The following is a 19,228-nucleotide window of genomic DNA, read 5'->3' on the forward strand; positions in this document are numbered from 1 at the left end:
AGTAATTAGTTGCTGATTACTTTTTTCAAGTAACTTGACCAACACTGTAGATACCTGAAAATTCTACTTAAGTACAGTAACAAAGTAATTGTACTTATTCCCATCTCTGCATATAACAATCTGTAATCTTCTTAATTAGCAGGTTAAGAGATAACTGGTGTGCATATCAAGCTTGGGTATAAAGGGAGCACACACCAAAGGTTCAGTCTTTGCAAGCAGAGATGGGTGTGGCTCGCCACTGTGTATGGGACTTAAAACGATAACAAAGAATTTAGGTATGTGATTATCCATGGTACAGGGAGACAGGAGAAATCACTATGCATCAAGCCCAAGAGAGAAAACCACTGTTGAATGTGTGTGACCTTCGAGCTCTCAGAAGGTACTGCATTCAAAACCGTCATTCTACTATGACTGCACTTCAGAAATTCATTGTAACTTAACACAGTCCACCAATAGATCACGAAAAATACAGACTAAAGCTGTACCACGCAAAGAGGAAGCGAATATCAACTTTGTGCAGAAATGCCAATGCGTTTTCTCAGCTTATGATCATCTGACATGGAACGAGCCCCCCCCCCCCAAATCCAGATTGTTACCAAAGACAGATGCAAAAACAAACCTTTGTGATAAATGGGCGTGCATCAGTGTCCATGGCATGGAAGATTTGTGAAGGCACCACAGGCTTACACGGGAACTTTGGAGCGACATATGCTCCCATCAACACATTGTCTTTTCCTAGCAACTCTATGTGTATTTCAACAGGATAATGTCAGGCCTCATTATGCACAATTTACAACAGGCTGGCTTCACAGACACAAAGTCCGTGTCCCTGACTGGCCTGCTTGCAGTCCAGATCTGTCTCCCATTGAAAATGTTTTGCACATCGTGAAGAGGAAAATCAGACAATGGTGACCACAAACTGATGCACAGCTCTAGTCTTACTTACAGCAGGAATAGACAAAAATTCCAATCGTAAAATTGCAACACTTTCTTCAGTTTCAAAAAGATTAAAATGTGTAATTAAAAGAAAAGGGGATGTGACCCAATGCTAAACTTGCATGTCCCAACTTTTTTGGAATGTGTTGCATTTGCGCCATCTCTAAAATGAGAAATGTCTCTGAGCGATGCTGACAAACCCCAACAAACTGGCAGAAGGCCATGGGCATACAAGAATACCCATGCCTGCCCACTGCCTCTCACTGAGTGCAGCAACCAGACTGAAACAGTCCAGTTCCTCTCTAGGAGACTGGTTCCAGAGCCCAAGCCATGCTTAGAGGTGGACACCTCATGCAACAGGTCAGGCTCCTTCCCCATCAGAGAGGTAACATTCCATCTCAATAGCCGGAGATGAATAAGATGAAGGTGAATAAAGCTCTGAATAAAGCTCTGATTCTTACATCACCCAACTGCGGCAAACAGTGGCGGTCCTAGCCTGTTTGGCGCCCTGGGCGAACACTCCCTGTGGTCTCCCCCCCCCCCCCAACCACACACACACACACATAAAACATATTAAGGATTGTACATTAACATAAAACTGTTGTCGGAATTTCGCCAGAGAAACAAACACACACATGAAGAGAGAGAGAGAGAGAGAGAGAGAGAGAGAGAGAGAGTATGCATTGTATGCAAATGGCTACCAAACAACCATCATAATACATCATACAATGAGAACAGGACAAATCAACAATTGACTAATTAATATTAAAATCTGTAACATAATGTATTGTTTGGAGTTTAGTCTGTTACTGGAGCCTCAAATGGGTGATAGAAAACCGATCGGTGCCTATGCCAATGTGCTTATGCATATCTTATGCTGATCCCAATATGCGCTGGCTGACGTCGGGCCAGCATGAGTACGAGCAATTTTTCTTTTTTTTGCCGATGCCCGTGATGCCGCCCCCCCCACCACGATGCCGCCCTTGGCAACCGCCCGTATCAAAAACCACTACTGGTGCCGAAGCAGGAAACAGGAAGTTCTTCTTCTTCAGTAAAGAGAGACGCACAGACGATCAGACTGAGTTCAGACCAAACTAGCAGCTTCCTCTGAGTGAGTCCAGCTACAGGAGAGAAAAGTGGAAAACTCCAACACTGCTGCTTCAAGCTGCTGACGCTCCACACACTGAATGTGAGTTTGAAATTAAAACACAACACAAAGGAAGTTTTAGTAAAGGTAGTAAAGGGGGGAGGGGAGCCAGGTCTCACTGTATTTCCTGTCTGCTGTTTTCAGTTTCACTCACAGACTCAATGGCTTCCAGATCAGAGGAGGATCTCTGCTGTCAGGTAAGTCACAAGGTCTTCAGTATTCACTGTTATAGTCCTGGGTCAGTGACCCAGTGTTTTGAGTTTTTGTATCATTATTGAACTTTGATTTTGTCATTGTTTATTTTTTCTAGTCTTTTGGTTTCTGTTTCTGTGTTCCATGGTTGCTGGTCATTCTGTGTTTTCTCTCCATGTCTCCCTGCATTTCTGTTCTTGGTTTCAGGTTTGTTTTGTTAGATTTTTCCAGTTGAAGCTTTATCCTGGCCTTGCTGTTTCTGTTTGTTTCCACCCATCTTACAAAATAAAGCTCACTCGCATCAAAAGTTGCATCCTATTCTCCTACTCCACACGTCTGCCACGCCATGTAACATTTCCATTGTTCTTTCATGTAGCTACAAATTCTGTAAAGACTGTATTGAAGAGATGGTGGTGTCAGAGAAATGAGTACACATGTGAGACACTTGGCTTACAAGAACTGCTCATAAGTTAATATTAAATAAAGATAACTTGAGAAAATGAAAATTGCAGTTTTTAAATGAATATGTTTTGTAACCTGGATTTAAAAAATCCACGTAAAGTGATTAAAAATATGTTTATATTCTTTAAAATAAGTTATCTATCTTTTGTTGTTAAATTGCTGGTGAAAACTAAACTGTACTTTCCTAAGAGGAGATGGTCTGTGAAGGTGGCACAGAGTGAGGGGATTGGTGTGTGGATGATATAGGGCAGTTGGAGAAGTTAGCTTGTTTACATAAATTTCCAGCAAGTGAGTCTATACTTTTCGTAAAGATAAGTCACAGTTTGTGTCGGTAAGCTAGTGGCAAGACACGGTTACGTTTCAGCGTAAGGCTGCTGGACTGTTCATTTTGTTTCCTGCCGCTGGCGGAAATATTCAGTCTTTAAGTGATGATGTGATGAATCCTGCTTCCGAGCCCAAACTACTCTGTGTTTAATAAGACTGTTGTGTTTTTAACATGTTTTAATGTTTTGTATCTTGTTCTATTTAATCTCAACAAGCTCCTAAAAACAGTCAGTGATCACTGTCAGCCTCTTTGTTTTTATTACCGCTAATCATTTTAAAGCTCAGTTTTTAAAACCTTATGATTTAACTAATGCTCAGCCAGTGCATCAGTATATTTATGACTAAGCTTATATAGTGGGTGAATTATCTCAGTTGTTCTCCTAAATAAAGTTTGATCTGTTTACAGCATCCTGCCATGCGATTGTATTAAGCGATTGCATTCATTAGCGTTCATCCTCCAGCTTTACTGTTTATATTATGCTAACATAACTGTGTCGCTAGCGGTCACATAGCACATCATTGTATACCAGCTAGCCAAACTTCAGTAACCCTAAAAACGTCATTGCTGTTTACTTTCCTGTCTTCATTTATGTCAGAAATGATAACAGAGGTGTACGTCTTAATTTGTTTCAGAAATCCCTCAGTCACAACCTGGTATATTATATTTGGATGGAAGCTAGCAAGCTAACTCTCTGCTAACTTCTAACTTCGTTAAATTTAATAAATTCTTTCATGGATGCCTGGATGTTAAACTTAATTGTTACACCTGATAGAGCAGCAACACTGATCATTTTATTAAAGCTGAAAGAACAGTTTTTCAACTCTCAGTAATGGTACAGTGATCATTCGACTTTGGGACCTGCAGCAGAGTTTGGGCCCAGACATGGTTAATGATGTCAGACTTACAGACCAGGTTGAATTAGAGTGAGGCTAACCCAGCCGTTCACTTGGAATACTATGGCATGTAGACTGCCATTTCCCTAATTTTGTGGAACTTAAAGCTGCAGAGGATCGTTACCGGATTGCATAACGACAGACGGACTCTAGATAGTCACTCTGGTCCTTTCTCAATTCTTAAGTACACGAGTCCTGTTGGAACACCAGCGTACTTGATGATGTCACAGGTCAAGAGTTTTTACTGCTGTCCCCTCTTAATTTAACCGTGATGAATATGTTATGAAGCTTAATTTTAATCTCAGCCAAACCGATTTACTCAGGAACAAATGAAACACTGAAATAAACCAAACATTAAGATTTAGAAGTGATCTAAGTGACTTGTATATCATGTTTAACCTCAGTAGCAAAATCTCTCCATTACTAAATAGCAGTGTACATGTACAGGTGACATGTTAGAACGTTTTTATTTTTATTTTAGTGGACACTCAAAAATACCAACCGACAGCTGCTGGGGTTTGGAAGAGAACTGAACAAATATTTAAAATATAATCTGATCTCTACTTATTACCATGCTGTTTTTGTTTACACAGCTACATTCTCACCTGAAAATAACTTAAAAGTTTATTTTGTGACCCAGAAAGAGTAATATTTAATACGGACCATTGCCCCGGATGAACACATTCTAATTGGAGGCGATCTGAACGGCCACGTGGGATCGAACAGGGGCGGCTACCCACAGTGCCATGGGGGACAAGGCCTCGGTGTGAGGAATGATGATGGAATACGTATCCTCGATTTTGCAGCGGCGCACGATCTGGCCGTTACCAACACATTCTTTAAGAAGCGGCCATCACACCTAGCCACCTACCTACACCAGCGGCGGACATGCAACTCAGATCGACTATTGGATGGTTCGGTGGCGAGACCTCAAACAGGTCATGGACACCAAAGTAATTCCATATGAATCCGTAGCTCCCCAGCACCATCTACTTGTCATGGATACGAAGATTGCCAAGCCAAAGCTGCCCAGATGCCGGACAGGACCAAAACGATTCAAATGGTGGAAGGCGAAGGAGCACAAGGAGAAACTGACAACTATGCTCCTCTCACTTGCAGTAAACACTGAAGCGGCGGAGCGCATTCACAACATTGCGGAGGACACCGTTGGTTCAACAAAACTAGGCAGAAAATACATTGAGAAACAGGTCTGGTGGTGGAATGAGGAGGTACAAAAAGCAATAAAAGCGAAGAAGCTGGCCTATAAGACTTGGTGGAGATCGCGAGCGCATGAAGATCTCACCCGATACCGCTTGCTGAAATCGGTAGCAAAGAGGGCAGTGGCCTCCGGAAAAAGACGACACTACCAAGATCTTTATGACCAGCTCCAAACCCCAGAGGGGGCCAATAACATCTACCGACTTGCCAAAGCCCGCCACCGCGAGAAGCAGGACTTTGATATGAACCATGTTGTCCAAATCAAGGGAGCCGACGGGCAGGTTCTGCAAGACCCCCGGAACATCCTTCAGCGCTGGTCAGATTATTTCGCTGGAATCAGCAATGAAGAATTTACACATCCGCCTATCCCGCCCGCGGACCCAGTCGCAGGGCCTGTCACACCAAAGCCACAGGACTGGACGACATCCCAGCTGAAATCTGGAAGATGATGGGCGACCAGGGTACAACATACCTTGCGGCACTCTTCAACCATATCACGGTTGAAGACAAAACCCCCCTGAGCTTGGACATCGAGCATCACAGTGCCCATCTGGAAGTGCAAGGGAGACATTACAGAGTGCACCAACTATCGACCAATTCCTCTACTCTGCCATGCAATGAAGATCTTCGAACATGTCCTGGAAAATCGGATTCGTCAACTGGTCACAATCACCCCGAATCAATGCGGCTTTGTTAAGGGCTGTGTCAAGGGATTGTAGGATTTTGGGAACTATAGATGCCATACACGCAGCCCGTTTGCTGATGGAAAAGCACCGGGAAAAGAACAAGACGGTGCACATGGTCTTCCTGGATCTGGAAAAGGCATTCGACAGGGTCCCCCACAAGCTGATTTGGCGATCATTACGAACTCATTGTGCCCCGGAAGCTTATGTGAAATGGACTCAGCTGCTCTACCGTAATGTCACAAGCGAGGTCCGATGTTCAGCGGAACATCACCAGCCTTCCCGATTACCGTTGGCGTCCACCAGGGCTCGGCCCTCTCGCCCCTGCTGTTCACTCTCTGTATGGACACCGCGACAGCTGATCTGCAATCACCACATCCATGGAGCCTCCTGTATGCAGATGATATGTGCCTATCAGAAACAGAAAACTGCCTAGCCCTGCAAACCCAAACACAAGCATGGAAAGACTGGCTCTCCGAAAACGGCATGCGCCTGAACATCAAGAAGACTGAGTACCTTGAATGCGGCCCCCAGACTAACAGTACCATCACTATCGACAGTGAGCCGCTGACTAAAGTTGCCCAATTCAAGTACCTTGGGTCTCTTGTCACCTCGGACTGTGAAACTCTACCAGACGCCAAACTCCATGTCAACACAGCGTGGATGAAGTGGCATCAGGTGAGTGGAGTCTTGTGTGACAAGAGAATGCCAATCTATCTTAAGGCGAAAATCTATAAGTCGATTGTGCGCCCAGTGGCACTCTACGGGTCAGAGTGCTGGCCAGCGACGACCAAACATGAACAATCTCTTCACACCATGGAGATGAAGATGCTGAGGTGGCCTCTGGGTCTCACACGACTTCACCGAGCGAGGAACGAAGATGTCAGGAAACAATGGGGAGTGACACCGATCACAGACAAGATGCGAGAGGTGAGGCTCCGATAGTACGGCCATGTTGTCCGTAGTGATAAAAATTCCATTGCAAAGACAGCCCAGCAATTAGATCTGGATGGAAACAGGCCGCAAGGAAGACCAAAAAAGCGCTGCATGGACCGAATCAAGGATGATATGAAGGCTGTGAATGTTACACCAGAAGACGCCCTTGATAGGAAGAAGTGGAGGAAGGCATGCAAGATAGCGGACCCTGCGTTGCGGAATATAAACCGCTAGGAAGAAGAAGAAAGAGTAATATTTAAAAGTTTTTAATTAAGCTGCTCCGCCCTTGCCGCTTTTGAGTTTTGGAAGAAATACATTCTGGGTTATTTAGCTGTACCAAGTCCACACAAGTCACCATCAATGCATGCTCGATAAAATGGGCAGAGCCAGATCTCAGATCTCAGAGCCAGATCAGAACCACATCTGGTGAGTTTGCGTTCTTGGCTTGATGCGTACTTTGAATTGGAGACAACCTGTTGCCTGGAGTAATCTGGCAGGAGTTGGACATTTTACAAGGTACTGAGTTCATTTATTTCTTTGCATTTTGAGTGAAGAACTTAGGGTTTGGAGATCTCTATGCATTGCTACATTCTAGGGCATCAAACAGGCCTGCAACATAGGGTGTATTTGCGCCGGCTTTAGGTTTAGTTTTGGGGCAGTAATTATTTCTATAAGTGGCTGTATAAGACTTCTGGAGAGACGTCTTTACAACAATCACTCTAATAGAATATTATGTTCAACAGTATCGAGCGCTGGACTGAGGTCTAGCAGGACAAGCACAGAGATGAGTCCATTGTCAGAGGCCAGAAGAAGATTATATATTAAGAGTAATTTTTTCTCAAATCGTAAAAGTCCCTTTTGTGAAGTTCAGGACGTCATTACCCTAACCCTAACCCTCCTTGGGGGGAAACTCCCACTGGGTTTAAATCTGGGAACTCTCCACCATTTGACCCTAGAACTGAAGAAGGTTCTCGGATGAGAGGTAAAACGTCTTCAAGCAACCTAAAGAAGTCCTGATGCTTGTCCTTCTAAGCTCCTTAGACTGCTCAAAAGCATGTTAGCCAGTCGAGTTGAATGGTGCTGTTGTGAATGTTATTGTTAAGCCAAGTTTCCACAAAGATGAAGAGCCACAACACTTCCTCAGTGACCTCAAAGTGGATCGAAGTAAGTCCAGTGAGCACATGTTGGACAATACAATGATTGGAATAGCGGATTTGTGTGGAATAGCCGTTAGTCTACTCCGCACTTACCCCTCTTCTGTTTCCTCTTGCACCACCATGTTTCCACTGTGGGTGAGATCTAGTTGTGGGGGTCGCTGATGGTAGTCCAAGTGAGCGATAGATGATCACAAATAAGACTTTTGTTTGTTTTTTTAGTTTTGCAGCTACGGTGGATAAGGCTGAGCATTTGGCTTTCAAATGAATTAAATTAAATATTAATTTTTGGTTGATTAATAAGCTTGTGCTAAAAACTGCTCCCTGAATTTACGTTTATGCTAGCAGTTTTAAATTTCCCTCAGTGTCGCCTGCTCTGGCCCCTGGAAGACAATTGACTATGGTTGCCGGTGTCTCTAGCTTCACATGTCTGAGAACAGAGTTGCCAATTACCAGAATTTGACCCCCGGCTGGTGTGTCACCGAGTGGGGAAAAACGGTTAGACACATGAACGTTTTGGTAGTTTACCGGAGCTTCTGTTTAGGATTATTCTTGCTGCTCACCATCACCCAGCTGGTTTCCGGGCTCCTCGGGACAAGCTGCCAAGCAGCCAAGCAGCTGTTACCATCGGCTGCACTGGCTACAATGGCCTGGCAAGCTATAGGTTTTTCCTGCGTTTGAAGCAGTCTCCAATTCAGTCATTCTGGTCTCCAGAGTTGCAAATATGCTGCATTTCTTACAAGCATTATTATTGCTAAAGAAGGCTGAGGAGTAACTAAATATCTGACACATTGAACAGGAAAGTGCACAAGGACAGGTGAAGAGGCCATGCCGCTAGTGACTTGGCTACGAGCTAAGCTAGGGAATCCCTAAGGACACAGTGAGTTAATACTATGACTATAATTAATGAGTGAATCAACAGAGAGTGTGCTTCGGATGAAGCATGTGAAGATTACACTATGAAATAAGATGTTATCTGGAAGTTTTTAATTAAATTGGGTTTACAGATTACTTTTTGCTAAAGCATGTATTTAGGGCTGGATCCGGTGACCTTGAATCTTCCCTTAGCTATGCTGCAATAGGTGTAGGCTGCTGGGGGATTCCCATGATGCATTGAGTATTTCTTCTTTAGTCACCTTTGTGTTTATACATTTCTCTGCATTGAATCATTTGTTCTTATTAGAGCTGGGCGATAGAACGATAACGATATGTATTGCGAAATAACTTTTTCTCGATAGAAAAATTAAACTATTGCGATAGACCTCATCTCTCTTGTCCTCTTAAAAAAAAAAAAGAACAGCCAATCCAAATTAAGTAGCGCAGAGCCGAACCAATCACAGCCGCAGCGTCACGTCACGTGACTTGTTACGTACAGCACAAGTGCCAAGGCGCACATGTGTTTTGTTTTGCAGCCGGGCTGCCCAGGTAATGAAGGAAATGAGTTTGCCGACTAGAGAAAATTCAACCGAGAGCGTGAGCGAAGGTTACCGAAGAAAAAACAGATGATGGTACCAATGCCGGAGAGCTTGTCGAACAGAAGGGCCACAGAAGTTCCGTAGTGTGAAGGCTATTTCAAGTCTGACAAAAAACAGAGTAGCGCGCACTGTAAATTGTGCCGAAAGCAAGTCTGGAAATACAATAAAGCGGTGCATGCTCAATCTCTGACTGAAAGCGCTAATTCGTCATTCGGCTTTTGTCAAACTAAAGTAACTGTTAAAACTGTTTGAAAAGCTAAGCTATACAACAAGGAGAGATTGAGAATTTCCTTTTAGTTCTCAGTTTATTTGATATTGACAAAAGTTAGTCAATTTTGTCTGTTCTTCTGTAAAACGGCCTAAGATTTATTTTTAGAATTAATATTTTGTTTCTAAGTGGAATTGACAATTTAGTGGTCTGTTTTGTTTGTTCTATTTTGAAACTTAAACGCTTTAGCGGCTGCCTTTTGTGTAGTTTGCAATATTTGCCTTTATTTATCTGAAACTGAAGTCTCATGTTCAAGGGCATAGATTTGGTTTTGGCATTGGTGGGGACGGATGATTCAACCACCGAACCCTGCCCTGTTTCTTTTTTTTTTCTTTTTGTCTTTGTTTCTTAATAAAAAGAGGAGAAATATACTTGCCTACATATCCTATTCTACATGCTTTTAAACCATTTAAAATCACAATTCATAGTTTTATATGTGAATTATATAATGTTAAATTACTATCATACAAATGACTGAGTATTTTAGACTTTAGTTTACTTCAGCCATATTCCATATAAATCAGGTATCATACAAAAATAAAAATAGCTTCAAATACAGTCATGACAATAAAAGAATATGACTTTAAGGACTTAACAACATTACTTCAGTTATAGTACACCAACATCTCTTATACAAAACTACTCATCTAATATTACCACAAAGTAAAAGATCTCTTACCAAAATTATGCAACATTTTAGGCACAGTATTGCCCCTATCAAATCAGTGAGCTGGGATTTTTTATTCTAAACATGAACTACTGTTACAGCAACAGACATGGACTACTGGTGCCCCACACAACAACTTAATGTCCACTATGTGAAGCAGCCAAACACATGCCTTCTCCTCTCATTAGCTGAGATAAACTGCTGGCATATTTGTTTTACATCTATACTGTCCAGTCTCTCCTGGTGGACATGGCATCACGTTATTCATGGTTACATACAATTTTAGACTGATGTGGGCCAAACCGATTTACTCACGAACAAATAAAACACTGAAAAAGGCCAAACAATAACATGTTTAAGTTATTTAAGTAACTTTAGCGAAAGACCGCGGCGGTTTGAAAACGATGTGCCCAGAGTTTGCTGTTCTCGTCGGCTCAGATATTTGAAGTTTACACAGCTACATTCTCACCTGAAAATATGTTAAAAGTTTATTTTATGACCCAGAAAAAGTAATAAGAGTAATATTAAAACTAAGTAGCTGCAGTAATAGTAGCTATTGTTGGAAACTGGAATTAGCTGGGCCAATCTGGGATATGGTTTTTCAATTTTGTTGTCCGGGTGGAAAATGGGGAGAAATTGGGGAGAATGGTGGCACCGGGAGATTTTCGGGAGGGGCACTGAAATTCGGGATTCTCTCGGAAAAATCATGAGTGTTGGCATGTATGGCCTAGCATAGCCTGTAACGTTATTATGATGGACACATTTTATGAGTGAACTTGACTTTAAGTGACTTACAGGTTTATTTGAAAAATACTTTCTTATATCCAGGTTCTTTCTTTTTGCTGCCATCCTCCTCTCTTCCTTGCAGGTCCTCGCAGCGCAGGCTTGCCACTGCTAAAACTAAACAGAGCTCTCTGAAAGGCACAGCCAATCACATTGGCCATATTTGTCACATGATGTAGGACTCCTGTAGAGAACGTAATTTAACTCTTTGTGCACCGCTAGGTGATTGAGACGTTGACAGATCTTTTTTTTTTTCTTGCTATCGGTTTTGTTTTTCTTAACTGGAAGAGATCAAATTATTGGTGGGGACAATTCAATAATCGCTGGATATTGATGGGGACATGTCCCTTCCGTCCATGCCAAATCTACGCCCTTGCTCATGTTCCTTAAGTACATCTACCCTGTTGAACTTATTATGGGAAATAAATATTTTAATTAAAACAAGCTGCTAATTATTTCACATTTTACTTGTGAGCAACGGCACATTTAAATCTTACAAATATAGTTATTTGGCTTATATCGTGATATATATCGTTATTGCCTGAAATGAAAAAAACATATCGTGATATGAAAAAATCTTATATCGCCCAGCTCTAGTTCTTATTAATCTCTGGCGCTCTTTCACAGTTGCCTTTTATCCTGTCTTTCTCCCTTCACCCCAACCGGTCGTCGCAGATGGCCGCCCTTCCCTGAGCCTCTTTTTGCTGGAGCTTACTTCCTGTTAAAAGGGAGTTTTCCCTTCCCACCATTGCCAAAGCATTTGCTCATATGTGGTCATATGACTGTTGGGTTTTTTCTGTTGTTGTAGGGTCTACATTGTAGTGTAAGGTACACCCTACAGTGTATCTAAATAAAGCAATTCAGCGGAAAAAAAAATAAGTGGAAAAAATTATGTACTCATATTGCTATGTGTTCCTTGTTCTTACAGGAGAGAGATCAGAGAGCTTCAGAGGCTCTCTGCAGTCTGCACTCTGAGAAACTCAAACTCTTCTGTCTGGACCATCAGCAGCCAGCGTGTCTCGTCTGCTATGTCTCAGAAAAACACACCAATCACAGATTCAGACCCATCAATGAAGCTGCACAACAACACAAGAAGGAACTTCAGGAAACTCTGGAGCCCTTAAAGAAGAAGTTAAAGGTTTGTGAAGAAGTTCAAGTGAAGTTTGGTCAAACAGCAGAACACATTAAGGTCCAGGCCCGACACACAGAGAGGCAGATTAAGGAGCAGTTTAAGAAGCTTCACCAGTTTCTAGCAGAGGAAGAGGAGGCCAGGCTGGCTGCACTGAGAGAGGAAGAGGAGCAGAAGAGTGGGATGATGAAGGAGAAGATGGAGGCTCTGAGCAGAGAGATAGCACCTCTGTCAGACACAGTCAGAGCCACAGAGGAGGAGCTGAGAGCTGAAGACGTCTCATTCCTGCACAACTACAAGGCTGCAGTGGAAAGAGTCCAGTGCTGCCCCCTGCTGGATGATCCACAGCTGCCCTCAGGAGCTCTGATAGACCAGGCCAAACACCTGGGCAACCTGACCTTCAACATCTGGAACAACATGAAGTACATGGTCTCCTACACTCCTGTCATTCTGGACCCAAACACTGCTCATCCAGAACTCATCCTGTCTGAAGATCTGACCAGTGCAAGATATGGTGGAGAGAAGCAGCAGCTTCCTGATAATCCAGAGAGAACTAATTGGTTCTACTCTGTCCTGGGCTCTGAGGGCTTTAACTCAGGAACTCACAGCTGGGATGTTGATGTAGGAGACAGTACATATTGGGACCTGGGTGTGTTAGCAGAGTCTGTGCAGAGGAAGGGAGAGTTATGGTCTGGATTATGGAGAATAGAGTTATTTGAAGGTAAATACTTAGCATTGTCACCATCAGCTCCACCCACTGCTCTCTCAGTAGAGAAGAAGCTCCAGAGGATCAGAGTGAATCTGAACTGGAACAGAGGAAAGCTGTCGTTCTCTGATCCTGATACTAACACACACACACACACCTTCACACACACTTTCACTGAGAAGATGTTTCCATATATTCGCACTCGTGAAGAAGTGAAGGTGTTGCCATTGACGGTGTCAGTGTCAGCAGAGTAGACGAGTTGAGGATGATGATATTTTTAATGTTGTTTCCTGAATTATTGATGTACTTCTACGTACTTGTTCCCTCACTGACAAAATGCAATAATACACGCAGTCGAAAAGAAAGTTCAGATTTGAATGTATTGGAGAATGATTTAGAGAGTTGTTACTCAGAGAGTGAGTACAAACCTCAGACTAATAAATTATAACTGGTTAATGTAAACGAATGGAACTCCTGTCACATTAAATGATTTGAAATATATATAGCAGGCTATATAACAAGAATTTAATGAAACTTTATCTGGTAGCAAGATTAAAGTCATTTCAAAAATGTTAATACATAATAATAATGATAAAATTTTTTTTAAAGTGTTTGGCTGACCATTTTTGAACCCTTTATATATAAATATATATATATATATATATATATATACTTTTATACTTTATATATAAATATAGCAGGCATATGTAGTAGACAACAATAATTTTATGAAACTTTATATCTGGTAGTAAGATTAAATTTCAAATTTGTTGATACATAATAAAAGTGTTTGGTGGATCCACTTTGAACCCTTTGTAACACATTTGGCTTGAACAGAAAACCAGTTAGAATAATTTATTGTTGTTAATTATTATGATTTGTTGTCTTTTATCATTTGGAAGAAAAGGGTATTGTAAATGTAAATATTTAATTTGAGGTTATATAGATATGAACAAACAAATGACCCTATTTGTTGTAAGTTAGTATTTTTCAGTAACTTTTGAGTATTTTTTAGAGAGAAGGTGACATACTGCAGTGTAAGTAATTTTAACAAGTGATTTCATGATATGTTCCCAATCTTACCTTATAAATAAATGTCAGTTTTAATTATTCACTGTTCAGTTGTCCTCATTCATAAAAAAAAGGAATTACAGGAAAAAAAATTATTCTTTTTGTAATTGTATGTGAAAAAAATAATCAGTATGAAACATTACAGGTGTAGACATACAGTGGGATGCAAAAGTTTGGGCAACCTTGTTAATAGTCATTATTTTCCTGTATAAATCATTGGTTGTTACAATAAAAAATGTCAGTTAAATATATCATAGGAGACACACACAGTGATATTTGAGAAGTGAAATGAAGTTTACTGGATTTACAGAAAGTCTGCAATAATTGTTTAAACAAAATCAGGCAGGTGCATAAATTTAAGAAGAAAAATAAATAAATAATAAATCTGAGAAGCTTCTTCAATTCGAGGGTCAAATGGTGGACAGTCCCATAATGTATGCCCTGTTGGAGTATTCCGCCAAGAAAGGACCCCTTAATGATCCTCTACCTAATCACATGACCCAAGCTGTGAAAACGGTGTAGGTCACAATCAGCCAAGGTTTCGGGTGAACTCATTGTGAAAAATCTGGGACTCTCCACCATTTGACCCTGAGAGGTGAAATGTCTTCAAACAACTTAAAGAAGTCTTTTCTTTCCAAGCTCGTTAGACTACAATGACCCGGAAGACTGAGAACCTTCACAGATACAATGCTCTGAATGTATATCTAAATTTTCTATGCAATGAGGCAAAATTAAACCTTTCTTGTATGCCAGCTTTTGCAATAAGAATTAAGATCCAGTACAAACACATTTTGCATTTCTTTTTTGTCTTTCTATTACTGTTATTTTAGTTATTACAGTATATGTGTAGGATGTCTAAGCTGAGGGGCAGGGGAAAAAATAAAAATTGTATCACAAATTGTTGCATCTATTAGAAGAAACGCACAAAGAAATACAAACCCCCCCCCAAAAAACCCAGCACCTGCAGCAGAAAAATATGGCAAAACACTGATACACAAATCAACAATTTTCTTGTGGTGTGTGAGAGAGAGAGAGTGAGCGAGTGCCACTGTATGTGTCTTCACACAACTTTGTTTACTAATTAACAGATTTGTTGTGTAAATATGGAAAGTAATCAAATGTTAGGCAAAAATGTTTTTTTAAAGTATAATTTCACTGATTGTATTTTATAGTTTTTGTATCTTCTCTGTTCACATAATAAATGCCTATAAAATTACAGTTTTGCATAATTAAAAATACAGTTTATATAAAATCTACAATTATTATACAATTTATATATTTATAAAATTACATATCAACCACTGAAAATATCAAATGTTTTTGTAAACATTATGAGTAAGAAATGAAAGGGTCAGTTTAGGAACCATTCTTGCTGAATAGTTTAAAAACCAGGAGGTGTCCAGGGTACACACTCTGCAGAGCAACATCAATAATGAACTGTGGCCATAAGATGGCAGTAAACTGCAGTATGGCAGCAACTTTTCAAAATTGCTAACATGCTTGAAGAAAATGTTAAAGATGTTCAAAATTATAGAGTTGTCATAGCTGTAGTGGTTGATCATGTTTACTAGCTTACTTATTTTGTTTATTGTCACCATTGACTTTGATCTTCAAAGTGTCAGGTTTTGCAGGGACCAATAATAATAATATTATTATTATTTTTTATAATTTATTAAGTAATCAATACATTAATATTCACTTAAAAATGAAATGAAAATAATGATTGGAGGTGATTTTAACATCCATGTAAATACTAAATAAGACATGGCATTTAACCTGTTAATAATAAACTGCTGGTTTCTCTCACAATGTAAAAGAATCCACCTAACACTTTAACCACAGGCCGTTTCTCAGTAGGTGTACTTGTGTGTACTTGTGAAACACCAGTCACCTGTAGAGATGGACCGATCCGATATTACGTATCGGTCCGATACTGACCTAAATTACTGGATCGGATATCGGCGAGAAATAAAAAATGTAATCCGATCCATTAAATATCAAAAAAGCACCTGAGAAAACTTGCGACATGGCGTAACTCGGCTCATAACCGTAGCACGTCGGAGCAGTGTGCGTCACGTGATAGAGCGGCTGTGTGTATTTGTAGCTGTTACGTCCCTCTGCAGCCCCTAATCATCTCAGTGTTTTCAGCTGGTGCTAATTGGCCACACCTAGTCAGGTGTGGATAAAAGCATACCTGAGGCAAGCTTCCCAGAGAGCTCACTTGTCTTTGCCTTGGTGGCACCAGCCATTTTAGCCAACCTGGTATTCCATTTTAAGATAAAACCTAGTGATGGCCAAATGAAGCTTTCTGAAGCACTGAAGCTTGTATTGAAAAACGGTTCATTACTCGAAGCTTTTCAACACAGTCCTCTCTGGTGACATCTGGTGGCCAAGAGTATGAAGAGCAGCTTGAATCCACAAAATAAAACCAACTCCTTCATAATGATTGCTCACTCTACAGAGCGGAATTCTGTGTGATATTGGGCTTCTGTTGTGTTGCTTTGAACGCGTATTTTTTGGTGTTAAAAATGTAGTTTATTTGTTTAATAAATAATTTTGACCAGTAAACTTTCCTTGTTTGAACATGCACCATGGTGTGGTCTTTCTTTGCTTGTGACTTCTTGATGTTGGTAAATTCAATAATTGAAAAATACCACGTTACATATAACATACATATAATAATGCACATTATGGAGTATGCTTCTGCTGTGAGGTCCTGCCTCCATGTACTTATGCAATTAATCGCTAGACGGGTATATTTATAAATAATATTATATTAGGGAAATTTTCCTATACATATTTTTGACCTGGGGTAGAATTGATTATGAAATGGAAAGGAAATGCTTATGAACTTTCAAATTAAAACCATGATGCATTTAACGTAACCCTTTTTCATTTTTATTTGAGAAGAGAATTTGTTCCACTGTACGATGGCCGAACTTGTTCCTAATTTCTCCTGCCTTAAGGAAAATCCCTTCACATGGCACAGAAGAGGCTGGAGTGCAGAAAAACTGGTAGAGATGCAGTTATGGCTGCACAAACTATCAGCTAAAGAGAATAAATAAATTAAATTGCTGCACATTTTGTAGACTAACATTTTAAGATTATTTTTTAAATAAAATATATCTTTGTATAACATTAAATGTTACGAGTCAAATGGAAGTTTTTCTAAAGTTATTTAATGATATTTATATTATGAAAAGCAGATTTTTGACATTTTAAGTTTTTCCCGTTTTCAGATGAAATAAACACGCACAAAACAAAAGCAAACAGCCAGAACACAAAGCTGGAAAACCCACCGACCAGAATCAACTCAAAATACTCCCACACAACAGAACCAAATCTCTCAGTAGAATGATCAGTGGTTCGCTATCTGCCACCATCAAAACACTCCACAAATCCCGCAAATGATTCACTTCCTTCCATTTGAATCAGGTACCGAAGCAGTTACGTGCGTAATGAAGCTTCGGACGTCACTGGTCACGTGACTTTTGCCAAACGAAGCAAGCCTCGACACAGTGCTTCTGAACCAGTGTGTTGTTTTTTTCGACACACGCTCCGGAGCGTCAGCTTCAAGCGGGCCATCACTAATAAAACCTCTTCTCGCCTACACTCTGGTATTCATCTCCTTTTTTATGTTGCGGCTTTTGAACCGGGTCCTAACAGTAGCCTCGCTAGCAATCCGGCATTTAATCTCCGAGGAAGTTATCCCAGAGAGAAGTAAAGCAAGTGTGTAAGTTCATCTCTGAATGTTTGTAAAGCGTTCCCACGTTAAGCTTAACAACCGATATATGGAGCGACTGCCTCTCTCTCTCCTGCTGCTACTTCAATCGTGAAACTGCTTAATGATCAGCTGATCGGCTTTTCTGTCGTGAGTCCGTCTCTCTTCTTTGTTTTTGGCCCACTTTGCACCAGAAAGAGGAAACCAGCGGCTGAACAACAGCAGCACGTTTAAGCTTGATAAGCTGTTGTTAGAATTTATTTAATATTACTTTCTAGACCAGGATCCTTTTCTAAGTAGCTGACGGCTGGTAACTGTGCAGGGGCGGATCTAGCAAAGTTTAGCCAGGGGGGCCGATAGGGCATTAACAGGGAAAAGGGGGCACAAAGACATACTTTTCTTTCTTATTCTCATTTAAAATGTCGAGGTTTAATAAATAATTATCCGAATCTTACAACTAAAGTTTTAATCTGATGTAAAATGTATAGAAGTCCATTACGGTATATAGTAACTGTTAAGTCTAATATACCCTAGTAAGCTATAGTACTTTTTCCTTTGGGAAGAAGATTGATCAGTGTTGCTGAACTGTGAAATATTTTGGGCGCAGTGTATTTTTTACATACAGGTATAACAGAATAGCTTTAGTGTTGTTGTTTATTTAAACTTGAGTATGAACTTATACAAAATGCAGCAAGATATTAAAAAAACAGTTTGATTAAAAAACACACTATATCGGATTCATATCGGTATCGGCAGATATCCAAATTTATGATATCGGTATCGGACAAAAAAAAGTGGTATCCTGCCATCTCTAGTCACCTGCACTGCTTCACTTCAAAGTATGCATTAAGTCAAGTATGCTCAAAATGCTCTGTGTTCTTGTTCAGTCAAGCAAGCATTGGCCGTGACTTGTGTGTGTGCTTTGTGCAGCCAAGCATGTCAGAATGCCTTTCATCTGAAACTCAAAAAGCAGCAATTACACATAACAGCAGCTAAAACTGTAGAGTTGGAAATATTATTGTTTCTGTGACACAAAATCAATGTTTGTGTTTACATGCTCTTAAGCAAGAATGCAAATGTGCAAACTTCAAATATATTTTGATTCATTAGGACATTAAGACATGGACAGCATTTACAAAAGTGCTCTGACATTTTTTGGATATGTCTGAGCTTGACCTGACCCGGTGAGAAACCCCCTCTGGGCTTTGCCACTCAGTGGGAGTGAAACATGACAGAATTCATCTAGATGATTTCTAACTTGTTTTTATTTTTCTTTAATTCAGTCTTTTACTTGTTCCTGAGTAAATCCTTTTGGCTGAGACTGAATTTAAGCTTCATAACTGGACCGTTTTATTTAACTATGGTGGGTGGCTGTAGCTCAGGTGGCAGAGCAGGTCAGACACTAATGAGAAGGTCGGTGGTTTGATCCCAGGCTGCCTCCTGGCTGCATGCCAAATATCCT

General features: G+C 40.5%; 1 protein-coding gene and 1 long non-coding RNA gene across 4 annotated transcripts in view; both read left to right on the forward strand.

Moving 5' to 3' along the window:
- Nucleotides 1–1,975: 1,975 nt before the first annotated feature.
- On the forward strand, nucleotides 1,976–12,266 carry LOC120438447. Its single transcript, XR_005611916.1, has 3 exons — nucleotides 1,976–2,125; nucleotides 2,228–2,280; nucleotides 12,068–12,266. It is a non-coding gene; the product is annotated as an uncharacterized LOC120438447 (long non-coding RNA).
- A 5,276-nt stretch (nucleotides 12,267–17,542) lies between these two features.
- LOC116320990 (nuclear factor 7, brain-like) overlaps nucleotides 17,543–19,228 on the forward strand; it is a 1,074,516-nt gene continuing 1,072,830 nt past the window's right edge. For all 3 annotated transcript variants that reach the window (XR_005611861.1, XR_005611858.1, XR_005611859.1), the window contains exon 1: nucleotides 17,543–17,662. The gene's annotated coding sequence lies outside the window, so the exon portion shown is untranslated. The remainder of the gene's footprint in view (nucleotides 17,663–19,228) is intronic.

Source organism: Oreochromis aureus, linkage group 3 (assembly GCF_013358895.1).
Source record: "Oreochromis aureus strain Israel breed Guangdong linkage group 3, ZZ_aureus, whole genome shotgun sequence".
In the NCBI taxonomy this organism is placed as follows: Eukaryota; Metazoa; Chordata; class Actinopteri; order Cichliformes; family Cichlidae; genus Oreochromis; species Oreochromis aureus.